This window comes from Gymnogyps californianus, chromosome 1 (assembly GCF_018139145.2).
Source record: "Gymnogyps californianus isolate 813 chromosome 1, ASM1813914v2, whole genome shotgun sequence".
NCBI lineage: Eukaryota > Metazoa > Chordata > Aves > Accipitriformes > Cathartidae > Gymnogyps > Gymnogyps californianus.
In genome coordinates, this window is record NC_059471.1 from 28,549,575 (window position 1) to 28,565,415 (window position 15,841).

A 15,841-nucleotide genomic window follows, 5' to 3' on the forward strand; every position below is an offset into this window, starting at 1 on the left:
TAGACGCCAATCAGTGAATTCAATTCATGTACAGGCAATAAAATTAATACTACTTCAGCACAAGGAGGGAATGTAGAGAAAGAGTCTGTAAGTGAAATTAAGCATGTGCACCACACAAAAGTTTTGTTTACTTTTAAAACACTAAGAGAAAGAAGTCTCTTCTATGATGTTAAAAAAGGCCTATGCTGCTACGCAAAAATTACACACCTATCTACTCATAGCCTATCCACAGAAATGCCTTTCAACCTGCAAAACACCAAACCCCTGGGGATAAAAACTTGGGAGAGGGGCATAGGGTGCCTCCATCCCTCCAGAGGCATCTTCTGGAGAAGAATCTGCCTGTGTCTTGGCGTGGCACCAAACGTCTAAGGCAAAGTGGGTCACGGCGCTTGGGGAAGATCATTCCCTGAATCGGGAGAGGAGGTACGGCTGGAAATAGGGGACAACATGGAGGCTTCCAGGGCTAGGACCCTGCAAACCCGCCGGCTCCGGCGGGGCAGCAGCTTTGCCCCCCCGGAGGCTGCCAGCCCACAGCCGGAGCGCTCTCCGGGAAAGCGGACTAGACCCTCCGGCCCCGAAACCCCGCTCCCCCCTCTCCGGGGGTAGCAGGGGGCGGCGGAGAGATCTGGCTCCCCCCGAGGGAAGGCGGAGGCCGGGAACCAAAACTCGCTGGGGTGATGCGAGGAGAAGGCTGCGGGGCGGGAGGGCGCCGCGCCCGCGGGGCCGGGACGGTGCGAGGGGGACCGGGGAGGGGCGGGCTGGGGTGCACGGGGTCCGGGAGGGGCAGGGGATGCCGGCGGGGAAGGGGCTGGGAGGACAGGGGGTCCGGGAGGAGCAGGCTGGGAGGGGAAGAGGGTCCGGGAGAGAAAGGGGGATGCGGGAGGGAAGGGCTGGAAAGGCAGAGGTGGCGGGAGGGCAGGGCATGCGGGGGGCCAGGAGGACGGAGAGCCGGGAAGACAGGGGGGCCGGGAAGGGAGAGCGGTCCGGGGTGGCAGGGAGATCCGGGAAGAACGGGGGCCTGGGAGGGGTAAGATGCGGCAAGGCAAAGGGATGGGAGGGCTCGGGACCCAGGAGGGGAAAGGAGTCTGGAGGGTCCGGTGCAACGGGCAAGGGATGCGGCCAGGCAGGATGCCGGAGCGGGGAAGGAGATCTGGGAGGGAAGAGGGTCCGGGGGTGCAGGGGATGTGGCCGTGCAGGGTGGGTAGGGGTCGGGGAGGGGAAGGAGGTTCTGAGGGCTCAGGGATCCGGAGTCGTGCAGGGGATGCAGCGTACAGGGAGTGCGGGAGGGCAGGGGTCCGGGAGAGGAGGAGGGCAGGGGATGCAGCCGCGCAGGGAGTGCGGGAGGGCCGGGGTCTGGGAGAAGCAGGAGGGGCGAGGGGTCCGGGGGTGCCGGGATGGGGCCGGGCAAGGCGCCGGGGAGGCGAAGGGCTACTTACTGACACGCCGGGCGCGGGGGCTGCCCGCCGCGGCTGCCGGGAGCACATGGGCGGGGGGCCGGCGGGTGGCGGCCGCCCAAAGCGACTCTCCCCGCGGTCCCGGCGCGGAGGCGACGCGGGCGCTCCGAGGCGGGCGGGACCGGGACTGGGACCCTCCCCAGCCCGGCCCGTCCTTCCCTCCCTTCCTCCGCACGTTCCTCTCTCCCCTCGTTTGATTCCTCGGGAGGCAATACACTCCGCCGCCTCTCCTCCCCCTTCCCCCGCCGCCGCCTCCCCGGGCGGGACCCGCCGCGGACGGCGCAGTTGCGGGGCCGCGGACGGGGCCGGGGGCGAGGGGCCGGGCGGCGGCGGCGGCGGCGGCGGGGGGGGGGGAGCGGCGGACGGGGGAAGGGGAGCGCCTCCCTGAGCCCTCCCGGGGCGGGGCAGGGGGTCCCGACTCCCCGAGCCCGCCCGAGGCTGGGGCGGTGGGTCCCGACTCCCCGAGCCCGCCCGAGGCTGGGGCGGTGGGTCTCGGTTCCCGGGGACCGGAGCGGTGGGTCACGGCTCCCTGAGCCCGCCCGGAGCCGGGACGGTCCGGGGGCGGCGGGGAGCGTTGCGGCGCCGCCGGGCTCCGCTCCGCCCGCCGCGGCTCCGCGGCTGCCTGCGGGGTGCGTGGGGCGGTGGGGCCGGGGACGGAGGGGAGGAAAGGGCAGGAGAGGAGGGGAGGAAAAAGCCGGCGGGGAAGGAGTGTTAGAAGGAAAGGGAGAAGGCTGCAGCCCTTACATGGGAAAATACGGGCTAATCTCCTGATGGTGTGCGTGTGATAAGAAGTGTGTGTGCGTGTGTGTGTGTGTGTGCGTGTGTGCGCGCGCGCGCGTGTCTGCATGCGAGCTGCTGATCCAGCATTTTGATCGCAACAGTTCGGGAGCTGGTCTACAGCGAGAGTAAATGTGAGCAGAGTACCAAGCAGCTCATCCCGGCTGGGTTAGGTCAAGCGGAGAGACAGGAGCTCCAGTCCTTTCCCAGAGTGTCTTAAAGTGGGAAAGTTTTGGGGAGGGGTTGCCTTCTGGGGGCGAGGAAGGATGGCGCACACAGAGCCTCTGCGAGAAAGAGATTTCCTGTTCTGCTTTTTCCTCTCCGCCCTGCAGCTTGAATAAATTCCCTCAGACAGAAGACAATTTTATGCCAGGTTTAAATTGTGTCAGCACCAGACATGCAAAATCTCTTTGGTAATGTTTCTTTTACAGTCCTGGAACATGGCATGTGATTTAAGTACTGTTCATTAATATTATTAATGCTAAATGGAAGTGAGGTTTATTGCACTCAGGCTGTGTTTACACCATTTAATAGTAACAACAGTCATGTTCAGAATTAAATTACAAAGCCACTTTATTGGATTTTTTAAATAAGACTTTCCATTTTTTCCCCATAATGCAAAGTCTTAGAACACTACTGAAAATGCGTGTTTTCTCAAGGGATAAAAAATGGATTGGAAAGTATCTAGCAAGATCAAGTGTTCCATCCTAACATTTCAAGCATATTCTTTAAGGAAAAGTGTTTCAAATCAAAGAATGAGGTTAAATATAGGCTGAGTGCTAGGATGTATGCAACAATGTGCTTCACAAGGAAGACAATGAAGGCATACCCCCAAAACAGCCATTGCCCCCCCGGACTACCTCTAGGCTACATCCACCTAGTATACATCTGTATTAGCAAGTAATGTGGATCAATCTGGTCCAATCAGTTGGTGCTGAGGACCTGAATGATGTTCACACTTTCCATAGATTTTTCTTCAGATGCACTCCTGCCTGGGTCTATGGACTGAGGGCCCAATGAGCACTCAGAACGCATCAGATGCACTCGGGGCGCCTGTCTTCTGCTTTAGTGCCATCGGCATCCACTTTGGGTACTCACCGCTGCTGGGTAAACCAAAACGTGGTAAGTGAGGACGATCTGGAGATTCACTCCAAAAGCGTGCCCTTGATCCACACCAAAACATGAATGTGGATGTGCCCACGGGGTGGCTGACAGAAAGGGAGCTGGTGTGACTTTCCCAAGGCTGAGAGCTGGAGCCTGCTCCGCAGCATACCATTCTAGCACCCTCCCCTCGAATCAGCTTTCTGCTTGGTGCCAAGCCTCCGCCCCCGAGAGTGCACCAGCTCTCAGGTCTCCACTTCTGCAAGGAGCTATGCACCTCTTGATGAGTGTGGACACTCCATTTACCGCTCTCATGTCTTCACTTGGCTCAGTCAGGTGTTTTACCTCTTGCTATTCATTTTACCAACACCTGAAATGACAGGGATACTAAGCCAACGTTGAGACATTTGAACTGCACTCTTGGTATAAAGAAAGAGAAGAATCAAGTACTGTTATTAAATCCTCAATTGTTTAAAGACCCGGTCTGACATTCTTTCCTTAGCCAAGGGCCTCAGTTATAATGAAACTGTGATAAATGTGTCTAAATTAGGCATGCGTTGGGATTAGACATGGGTAGAAATTGCTTGGCATTAAAATGACTGTGGAAAACTTGTGTTTCACACATGTAAACAGTTTCTCAGTTAAAACTGGCTTTGTAAACATAGGGAGAAGCAAACAAGTATGCATTTATTCATGCAATTTCTCTCTTCCATGGTATATGCCAAGGTCCCCAAGTCAGTGTTTGCTTTGCTAATGGCATCTCTACAGCAGTTCATTTACTTCCCTTATATGGCCTTTACATTCACTCCCTGAGCTGCTGCCATTCTACATTCCCTCATGGAAACTGTACGCTGAATTCTGCATCTCTCCTGAAGCATCTTATCTTGCCAACTGTCTCTGAATGCCCCTGCAAGCTGGCTGCATGACTTAGTCGCTTGTAGGGAAATAAGCTTTATTTCACAATCCATTTTCTGTCAGAGAAGGAGTTTTGTTTTGATTAGAAACAAATTAAACACATTGTGTGTATAAGTTAACATCCAAATTCTTATTCCATTTTTTCCTGAATGTTTACAACTCAACATGCTTCAACTGTATCAACATTTGCTGCCCCTTTCAGGGAACATTGTGCTTAGAATTATTTTTACTGGGAAAGTTAGCAAAAATATTTCAATCCACATCTAACCTGTTTGAAAGAAAAAGAAAGTTATTGCATGGTGCTTCAGGATCTTCAATCTCTCTTGTAAGCACAAAAGCAGAGAGACCTCCTCAGAGCAGAGCGACAACAAAAGTCCTGGTCCCCAGGGTCTTGTCTATACTGAAATAGCAGCTCGTTTTAAAATTGGTTCTGGTGTTTTGAAATTTAAGAGAAGCCACTCTTGAGAAAGCTTCAGAGTTGGTCGAGGGAACCTGAGCTGCGGATTCCCCACTGCTGGAACCACTGGAAGTCAGACTGGATCAAACACCCATGAATACGCTGTCAGAAAACTACCCTAGCAGGGAGATGGGAAAATATGCTTATAGATTTTACCATTTCTCTTCTCCATGATCCATTGACTAAGCTGCTGTTACAGCTGGGGCCCTACAGACTCGATGGAGGTAATCAGCGCAGCAGAATAAAGAGAGAAAATCCTGTCACTGTACCTAAATCAATCCCAGCTAATATACACGCCACAGGCTTGGCCACAGACTTTTTCATTACAGCATATCCTGTAAGACAATCCACTGTCATATAAAATGCTGTAGGGGAGTACATATGTTCCCAAACCCCGAGGAAAATGAAGCAGCTAGTGAACCTCAATCTCATTCTTCAGTCTTTGACAAGAAAAAGAAACAAGATGTTTTTATCTTGCAGGCCACCATCTGGTTTTCTCTTGTGTGGTCCACAGGAGAGTGATTGCGCCGACATGGTTCCGAGCATCTTACAAAACTGGATCTTCAGGTCGTGTCTGTACTCAATTTTAAATGAAAAAGAAAGGTGTAGGCGCAACAATAGACTTGAGGCTATGTACTGGGAGCAACAGAAAGTCAACCCAGTTACTCAAATACAGTCACTAAAAACCAGACAGACAAGTAAGGTTAGGGAAATCATGTGATAATTAATATATTTGCCTGAAATCATGTCCAATCCGCAGCAGCTGGAAAAAAAACATCAACTAAACAGGCAGAAAAAGAGAACCCCAAGTCTAACACCTGAAAATTTCTCAGAGGAAGGTAAGAAAACAAATTCAAGTCACTACATCCTAATACATCCATATGGTGTCTCTTCCAACTCAAACACATTGCATGTTTTCTACTGTGGGTGGAACAAGACTGCTGAGATTTTGGGCTGTCACATCTAAACCTGAATCCTGGCCTAAAAACTTAGCTCTAAACAAAAGATCCTCTCTCCACTTCCATTCCAATACTATATTATGATTAGTACTTATTTTTATGGTTCTCATGGTGGTAAATTTTATAAATCCTATTACTGACAGTTCATGAACAGAACTTAACACATTTCTGAAGGACAGTTGTCTTGCTGGATATAATGCTGTTGCCAACATCAATCTTTTAATCTCTGGGCGCACATACAAATAACATGTCAATGTAAAACAAAAAAGGGAAGCATCCTTTATTATTTGCCATAAACTCTCCTCATGTTGTTTCATCTTTATAAAGTTATTACTTATCATCTATTATATAAAAGCCACCAGGTGGTCTGCGTTTTGCAGGCTCTAAATAGTAGCTACAGCAAATCAGGCTACTGATTATCTCTGTTGTGTCCTGTTGCTGACAAGCCTGGTGGCTGTGGGAGAGGCCAGAGAGGTTTATTCTGCACCAGCCCCGCAGCTGAAGGGAGGAATGCCTGCTCTGCCCTCGCAAACACTGCCAAGGTGATGAAGCTCCAGGATGACAGGTCCCAGACCCATCCTCCTTCGACAGGGAATTGGCTTAGTCCGGCACAAACTCAGGAAAAACATGTGGATGATTTCAATCCTAAATTTCCACTGTTCCCAAGTGGACTTTGAAAAATAAGGAACGTCTGGATGAGGAACGAGCGATTTCCCAGTAAGAAATGCTCACCTGCTGGCAGACTGTTTTCAGTGCATATAGACCCAACACAATTTAATCGTGGCATCTTATTTACCAGGGGAACATCTGTCTATCTTCCCTAGACGCTGCTGAAGAAAGATGCAGGGAACATACAAAGAGCAGGTCTTGCCACAGCGTTTTCTTATACTCCGTGGCGTGCCTGTTCGGAGAAATGAGACTGTTTAAGGACACGTGCAACCATAACAAGATTTTTGTTTTCAGTTTAAAGCCCCAGTTAAGGACCGGCTTTCAGCTGAGAGTCACATTTTAAAATCGGGGCCAGAAGCGTGCTAGCCCCCAGGTTACCACAGCGGCGGCGGGCCCGCGGTGTGCTCGGCACGGCAGAGGCGGGAGCGGAGCTCTGCGCTGCTCGACAGTGACACTCACTGGGCGGCCGGGGAGCGGGGGCACGGAGCAGCCGCGGGAAGGGAGGAGAGGCCAGCCTGCAAGCACAGGGAGGCTTCACACCTCCCGGGGCCCTGTGGAAATGGCACGGGTTTAGTCCTTGATCCCCCCCCCGCCCCCCCCGAAGCGTTTGATGCGGGCTGCAGATGGGGAAAGGCGTGTGATGCGGGCTGCAGATGGAGGAGGGCGTGTGCGTGAAAAGTAGGGGCAGAGAGCAGAGCTTGTTTCTGTTCTCCACAAAATTTGTGTGATTCGTAACCACCCTGTGCCACTATCTTGAGTTTCATGAAGTGCATTTGCAGAACATGCAACTGTGACTTTAGTGGCACTGTTTGCATAAACTGTGTGTATCTGTGAACGGGATGCAAGGCACCGCCGTGTTCCTCCCCCCAGCCTTTTGCCGCAGAACTGGAGCTGAGCTGCCTCTCCCCCTGAGCTCTAGCAATCATTTGCATCTAGGTCACCATATTTGATCACATTCCCAAGGATGAGGCTAATGATTTCTGGGGTTTTTAGAAAAGAAAGCTGAAAATCCTCTTGTTAGGGACAAAGGCCAATTCATTTTACAAGTGGAAGCTCATTTCCTCCCCATCACACCCTGAGGTTCATACAGATCTCAGGCACTCCATGAAGCTGTAACCTCTGAAATCTCTCACGGATTCATTCACAGAAAAATTGTAACACCAACTCTTGTCAGCTGAAATCCAAACAGTACCCACTTTCTGGTGTATCAAAGTCCGAAACATGTTCTCAGTGGGGGAAGAACCAAGCTCATTTTTTTAAAGCTCTCTAAAAAGCTTATCAATAGGAAATCCGGTACATACATAGCATTCATATACCTACATGGGTATGCATTTATGTATTATACATATATACCTATACCTCCACATATTAAAAATACTGCACAGGGAGCACCTGAGACCCAGACTGGACTGTAGAGCCCGGGCTACCTGCCCTGCACTGTGCGTGGGGAGTGATAGGCACCTCCTCAGCCACAGTGGGTTGAATGATGTTCTGGCCATGCCTTGTGCTCACAGGGAAGCTGCAGCAAGCTGAAGAGAGGTGCATCTTGGTCTCTGTGTCTGTGTTAATCTTTTGCTTTGGCCCATGTTATCCTTCCAAATTACAAGCTGTTCTTCCTACGTCATTCAAATGCATTGTTTCCTGTTTCTGCCAAAGGTGCATGATCTGGGAAGAGCTCTTAACAGATGTAAAAGGATTCTCTCTATGTTGTGTCGTAGCAAAATAACCTAGTCATAGATTGTGCTTCTGCAATATAACTACATATTTCAGTATTCCTTTTCCCGATGAAAAAGCTAATTAGCCAGGTCGTTACAGTTGCCACTTATAAGGGGGAAGATAGTAATTCCATTAATGTGCTCGCAGGAACTTCATTTATATTACCTCTTAACCTTTACAAGGATATTATCATTTCAATAATTAATTGCTTTTCGCCATTTAATTTGCAGTTTACCATTTTCAAGGGAAATTACCCATTAAACCAAGGACTCTTTTTTTTTTTTTTAAACCCTTGTCGTGGTTTAACCCCAGTCAGCAACTCAGCACCACGCAGCTGCTTCCCCCTTCCCCCTCCCAGTGGGGTGAGGAATAGGAAAGAGGGAAAAAAAAGTAAAACTCGTGGGTTGAGATAAGAACAGTTTAATAACAAAAGTAAAATATAATACTAACAATAGTAATAATGAAATATAATAATAATAATAGCAATGAAAAGGAATGTAACAAAAAAAGAGGGGGGGAAGGGAAAAAAAAACCAGTGATGCACAATGCCATTGCTCACCACCCGCTGACCGATGCCCAGTTAGTTCCCGAGCCGCGATCCGCGCCTCCCAGCCAACTCCCCCCTGTTTATATACTGGGCATGACGTTCCATGGTATGGAATACCCCTTTGGCTAGTTCAGGTCAGCTGCCCCGGCTGTGCTCCCTCCCAGCTTCTTGCACACCTGCTTGCTGGCAGAGCATGGGAAACTGAAAAGTTCTTGGCTTAAGATAAGCGCTACTTAGCAACAACTAAAACCTCAGAGTGTTATCATCAACATCATTCTCACACTAAATCCAAAACACAGCACTGTACCAGCTACTAAAAAGAAAGTTAACTCTGTCCCAGCCGAAACCAGGACAACCCTTCACTCAAATATACACCATAAACTGTCCTTAGAGAAGCTAGATATTTGCTAAGCCACTTTCATGTTTCAGAAGAGAGGACTCTGGTAGCTCTGCATATTAAAGAACTGCCCATCGCTTCGGCCTTTAAGCATCCAGGGGAAAATGAGGCAGAATGGGACTGAGGCAGTGATGAGGAGGGAATTAATTCTTATTCTCTTCTTCCAAATTCAGGACGGCAATGCATCTTTCCTCTCTGATTGACGCAGTGAGAGTTGTCTTTCCTCTTTCTTCACAACCATCTTGTTTCTTCAGCTGAAGTTAATTTACACTGCAATACCCATCCGTGAGTGCTTCTGTTAACTTCAGTGACTGAAAAAAGAAAGGAACTTTGGCTCAACCTTGTAAAACACAGAAACTCTGGCCATGAATCACCAAGCACTTAAGCACATCTTCAAGCCAGTGCCTGACACTTTGGAGAACAAAGCTCAACACACGTATTCCTGCTCACGCTCAAGTCTCTTGTAAAACAACTATTCATTTCAATGAATCAGACACAAGCTGATATCCCTGTGGTGGTGTGCTGGCATAATATCTCCGCTACTGATAATAGAAATTGTGTCCAAATCCCATCATGCTAAAAGAAAATTGGATTAATATTGATATCTGAGAAGGTGAGTAATGCATCCCAAGTAGGCATATCTCTGAAACACATACCTCTGAGAGATGGATTTGCATGGGAAGATGAAGTGACAAAATGAATAAAGGAAGGAGACACAGGAGAAGAGGAAACAGAAGAAGCAGGTATGAACTAGACTGCAACATTGATTTATGAATGAAAATCTAAAAGTTCTTCTGATTCAGGTGCAAAAATTAAACTAGCCCTTGGGCAGTTCTACCTTGGCAACTGGCAAGTCCATGATAGGTCACCCAAAACGATATGCATCTGGATGATATGTCACATGCCTACAGGCACCAAGTGGATCATTTTACTGTGAAAATAAGACATTTTATTTATTTAATTGTAAAATCAAACATCCTGGGTTTTTTACCTCCTTCCCTATGAGTACAAGGAGAGTCAGGTTACGCCAGCATTCAAACACAATATTTCCTTTCCGCAGCACTGAAGCTGGGGCATACTCTTCGTATTATTTGCAGAGAAGTCAAAAGCCACAGTCAGACCAATAGGGGTAAAAAAAATTAAGTGTCTAGTCAATGGTCCATCATACAAGTTTTCTATGCAGCCAGTGGAGAGGACTAGGTAGGAATCTTCAGATGAATTGCCTTCTGAAGGTGCCTTTCTTTCACTCCTCTGATAGGATGGTTAGCTATGGACTTCACCTCTGCCTTTTAGATGGTAGAGGACTGGTGAGCTGTATCCCACCAATAAGTACTTGATTTTGTCTTCAAGTCTTCAGGTATCCAAGTTGAAGAGAGCGAGAAGAGATTCAGGCCACTTAATATTCAGAGCTTCCTATATCAGCAGTGGATCAGCAATCACACCACTACTAAAGTAGCAAAATAATCTGCTTTTTGACCAGTGAAAGGAAAGCCTAGCTCCGTGCCAGCATGGGCATTTCTTGCCATAAGCTTTCCACAGTGAGGCACAAATATTGCTTGAAGACAATCTGCTAATTTCTGCCAGTAAGCACTGCAATCTGCAATCTGGTTAAGGCACCTGATGCTTCTCTTTAAGGTGTTACTGTGCCTATATTATTAGGACTCTAGACTTTATCACATAAAAGGCCATGTATGAGACAGAAGTAGAAAGAAGCCACTAATCACCAAAATTAACATTAAAATATCCTTTCAAAACCTCCAGATTGGCAGTTCACTCAACATGACATTTTGCTTTTTGAAAGACATGTGCTCTGCATGCACAACAATGTTTTAAGGTGTCATTGTTTAAGGGAAGTTGACAGTGACGGGTGATGTATAAACAGGCTGATGATATTCTGGAGAGACCTCTACCTGCATGGACAAGAAAGTCCTTGCTAGTTTGCATGCAAAAGAAAGCTTGGGGCCTATTCTGGGGAACTTGATAGTCTCTTGTAATTAATACTGTAATTGGAGGTTGCTGGAAATGCTCCTTGAGCTCCTGCCAGGGAATGTGAGTGCTTCACAAAGCTGTTGACGCCGTGCTGTACACCAGCCGAACCAACCTACTCGGCTGCAGTAGATGCTGACACAGAACTCCTGCGTTGGCAAAACTCTCATCTGAGCAGCAAAATGCACAACGCTCTTTCCTTCCAATGTAATCACAGAGCAACATCAGTACTATCCAGGCATCTGACAGCCGCATCACACAGGGTGGCAAGGCTGAGCTGTCCTTCCTCTGCATTTCAAAGCAGGCAGCCCATCACCATGCTCCCATCTGCTGTCCTGCACCCGTCCAGCGGGGCCTGGGACAGGCTAGGTCACGACCACTCTGCCTGTTCTTGGCAGAGTGTGGTGGGTTGACCCTGGCTGGATGCCAGGTGCCCACCAAAGCCGCTCTATCACTCCCCCTCCTCAACTGGACAGGGGAGAGAAAATATAACAAAAAGCTTGTGGGTCGAGATAAGGACAGGGAGAGACCACTCAGCAATTACTGTCATGGGCAAAACAGATTTGACTTGGGGGAAAAAAAAAAATTTAATTTATTACCAGTCAAATCAGAGTAGGATAATGAGAAACAAAACCAAATCTTAAAAACACCTTCCCCCCACCCCTCCCTTCTTCCCAGGCTTAACTTTACTCGTGAGTTCTCTGCCTCCTCCCCCCAGGTGGCACAGGGGGACGGGGAATGAAGGTTGCGGTCAGTTCATCACACGGTGTTTCTGCTGCTCCTTTTTCCTCAGGGGGAGGACTCCTCACACTCTTCCCCTGCTCCAGCGTGGGTCCCTCCCACGGGAGACAGTCCTCCACAAACTTCTCCAACGTGAGTCCTTCCCACAGGCTGCAGTTCTTCACGAACTGCTCCAGAGTGGGTCCCCAACAGGGTCACAAGCCCTGCCAGCAAACTTGCTCCAGCGTGGGCTCCTCTCTCTCCACGGGTCCACAGGCCCTGCCAGGAGCCTGCTCCAGCGCGGGCTTCCCATGGGGTCACAGCCTCCCTTGGGCATGCCTCTGGTGTGGGGCCCTCCACGGGCTGCAGGCAGATATCTGCTCCACCGTTAACCTCCACGGGCTGCAGGGGGACAGCCTGCCTCACCATGGTCTTCACCACGGGCTGCAGGGGAATCCCTGCTCTGGCGCCTAGAGCACCTCCTCCCTCCTTCTTCACTGACCTTGGTGTCTGCAGAGTTGTTCCTCTCACATATTCTCACTCTTCTCTTTGGCTGCAGTTTGTCACACAGGTTTTCGACCCCCTTCTTAACTATGTTATCCCAGAGGCGCTACCACCGTCGCTGATGGGCTCGGCCTTGCCCAGCGGCAGGTCCGTCTTGGAGCCGGCTGGCATTGGCTCTATCAGACATAGGGGAAGCTTCTAGCAGCTTCTCACAGAAGCCACCCCTGTAGCCCCCCTGCTACCAAAACCTCGCCACGCAAATGCAGTGCACAGAGCTGCCCAGACTCATTCCAGCCTCACTATTTCAGATTGCAAATGGATAAATATGCTCGAGAGATGCTGAAGTTTAGAAACAAAGTTGCTTCCTATGACCTCTGCCTTCCCTTGGGGACATAATTACTGGCTTCCAGTGCATCAGTCATGGGGACGCCAGTCCTGTAATAATGCCATGAAGGCAGAAATGACCACCAGAAAGGGATGGCGGATAATTTTAGCAAGAAACTGCAGGTTTAAACATATTTCTTCTGGAGGCGAGCAGATCTTTGCAGAGAAATTGTTTGCAACTCATCTGCAGTGACTGCGACCAGTGTCAGCCATTAAGTAATAAGTTATTTTTATCCACTGCAGCTCTCCAGCATCTCTGAGGGTGATGGCATCTCGCCAAGGCTTTGGAAGGGCTGCATGAGCTGACACACAAAGATGAATGGTTGAGGCAAGCCCGGAGGACACTTCTGAGTCAACTTTACAGAGGGAATCAAATCCAAATATACCAGGTAGCTCCACATTGGAGTCGCTGAGAAGTTGTTTTGCTTCCCTCCTGACAGATGTCAGAGAGTGTGACTTCTGGCATTTTGGAAACTTTTATTTTTCCTGCTGTAGCAATAAAGTTCCATTAAATTCACCCAAACAGAATTGTTATGAGCACTAGGGAAACCTGTTTATGACACCCATACCTGTAAAATTAGGTTGATGTTGTAATGCTGCTATGAAAATTGCCATAATTGTTAATATTTTTATGTGCCATTTTACATGCACTAAGGTGCAGTTTCACAAGACAATGGCTTTTGTGATGAAGCTGCCCCACTTTTGCCCCCATGCCACACCATTGCTTGTCCCCTCAAGACTTCCTTGTGCCCTCATGGTTCCAGATTCACTTTTGCCTGACAGAATTGTTAGCTGCCGTTTAAAAGGGAAGTCCTATGCCCCTGGTGTCCCTGGCCACATACTCTTGTCCCTCCTGTGCCAATGCGAACATTTGTGCAGGATTTGCTGGGTTAGCAAGGTGAGAAATCTATCATCTTATGCAACTACATCCCAAAGAATAGCTACCAGATCCAGTACAGCAGTTATTAATGCTAAGGACCGTACTTTGGATAGTGACTATGGTAAAGAAATTGGCTGGAGCTGAGAGAAGCCAGTCATACTACCCTGCCTGCGTGGCAGAATTGTGGGGGGGGGGTAGATGCAAAAAGGGCAGAAGGGCAAAAGTTATACAACAGGAGTTTAAAAGGAGCTTTGGAAAAGACAAATAGGCTTCAAAACAGAGACCAGCCAGTCAATGCAACAGAGAAAATGAAATGGAAAAGACTGCAAAAATGCACTTCGTTATACATTTTATTACTATGTCTATACTTACGCATCTCTTGTCCTACCAAGTGGAGTAATAATATCTTGGAATCCTGCATGAATCCTGAGTGGCAGCAATATATGCTACACTTATCACATGTCTTCAGTGACTTGAACTGTAAAGACAAAGCGACCATAGTGGTTGGGTTCTGGGCATAACAAGAATTGCCTAAGCTTTGCAGGCATTCCAGTGAAGAATAGTCATGGTTCATCACTAGCTCTGGGGGCTTGAGGTAGTGGTCTGGATTTCCATTAAGGGATCGCAACAAACCGTCTGTTCACAGGAAACATGCCAGAAAAGTGAAGGGAAGAAAAAACTAAGAGATTCGACTGAGATCTGTAAGACATGGACATTTGACCCACAGGTCTGGATTAAAATACAGCAGTTGGAGGAGCTGCTGAAAAAGGGAACTCTGCCAAGTTTGCAGCAGTTATGGTCTGTGTTAAAACTTGTGCTGCTGATGTACTTACTCAAAAGGCATTTTTTCTAATGCCATCATTCCCATGATTTATTAGATCTACCTTTGGCTTCTCATGATCCGTGTCATGGCCATGTCACGATCCCATAGATGGCCTTGTGTTGATCGGCTGATGTGAAGGCACTGCCCAGTAATTTAGGTATCATTCTCTAGATTGTCTTTGCTAGAGACTGACCTCAGCTGAGATCAGGACATAGTGAAGGGTACTGTTTCTTTGCCTGATGGTGAATAGTTGTAATTTTTGTTGAGTTGTTTGAGTTACTTTTATTTCATCTGTAAAACAGAACACATTCCAGAGACTTTTTGCCTGCAGGACATAGGCAGTCATTGCTTGAAGAGAAAGGATAGCAGGTCTGGCACACACCATTAGTATTATATCATGTGTTACTCGTGTCCTGCTTCTACTTTTTTTTGGCAAAAATATTCCTCTTCGTTGCTATATTGTTATTATAAAGATAACAATAATCTCCTATATTACAGATCTCATTGACATACTAATGAGCATATGCAAAGGAAGATAAGCTTTATATCTCAGCCACAGAGACATAGTGTCACTAAGGTGATGCAGTTAGTCAGCCACAAGCAGATATTAGTTCTCCTGGCTCCACCATCTAAGCCATTTGTTTCTTTTTTCCTAGGTGAAATTCGGGCCCTCACTGAAGTGAGTGGCAGTGCCATGACCAATGCTACTGACCTTGCTGGGGATGTGGCCACGTAGTTTAGACAACCACTTCCTTAGAGAAGTCCTGTATTCTGTAGAGTTCTAGAGCCAAATATATTTAGAGCAAACCCTATTAGTTTTACTGACACAGTACTTCCCTTGAAATCAATGGTTGGGGTTTTTTTTAGCAGGAGACGAACAGGAAGATTTCATGGGTTTGGTATGCATTAAAGTGCATACTGTACTGCTAGTGTTATCTTTTCAGTGAGTTATAACAAACAGGAGTTTTACAGCTCCTCAACCAGGTGGCTGATTCAGCATCACATATATTATAGCCACTACTGCTGACTGTGAGGCATGACAATAAATCCTCAAGTGAGATAGCATGAGCTAACCAAAAACTTCAGAACTGTGCCTTCTTCTGGAGCTTTAAGGGACACAGACAGGTTTAACTACATGACTACACGTTGCTGTCAGGGTGACCTTTGATCAAATCACTTATGGAGTCATACCTTAATTTGCAGAATGGGGTCAACACTGTCTGAGCTTTTGAAAAATTGTTAGCTCAACGAATGGGCTGATTTGGCCTGGTGAAAATTATCTAAAATATTAACCTCTCGGAAAATAAACCATCAAAAAATCCAACTCTAATTGACTTAAAGACACAGAACATTTTCCTGTGCTCCTGCCTATCAGCTGGATTTTCTAGCCCAACCACAGCACAAAATGACATCAAAATGCTGGAGAAAGCTGATGAATAATTTGATGGCAGAGAACTAGTGAAGAACATAAGGCAGTGATGGATTTCTTTTGGGGTATGTTGTGTGCAGTGGAGAGCCTGGCAGAGCTGAGTTCCACTCACCTGATCTTCTA

At 48.1% G+C, this 15,841-nt stretch overlaps 1 protein-coding gene across 1 annotated transcript in view; it reads right to left on the minus strand.

Annotated features, from left to right (window-relative positions):
* LHFPL6 (LHFPL tetraspan subfamily member 6) overlaps positions 1-1,536 on the minus strand; it is a 145,779-nt gene extending 144,243 nt beyond the window's left edge. The window contains exon 1 of the mRNA XM_050901577.1: positions 1,437-1,536. The gene's annotated coding sequence lies outside the window, so the exon portion shown is untranslated. The remainder of the gene's footprint in view (positions 1-1,436) is intronic.
* Positions 1,537-15,841: the final 14,305 nt, after the last annotated feature.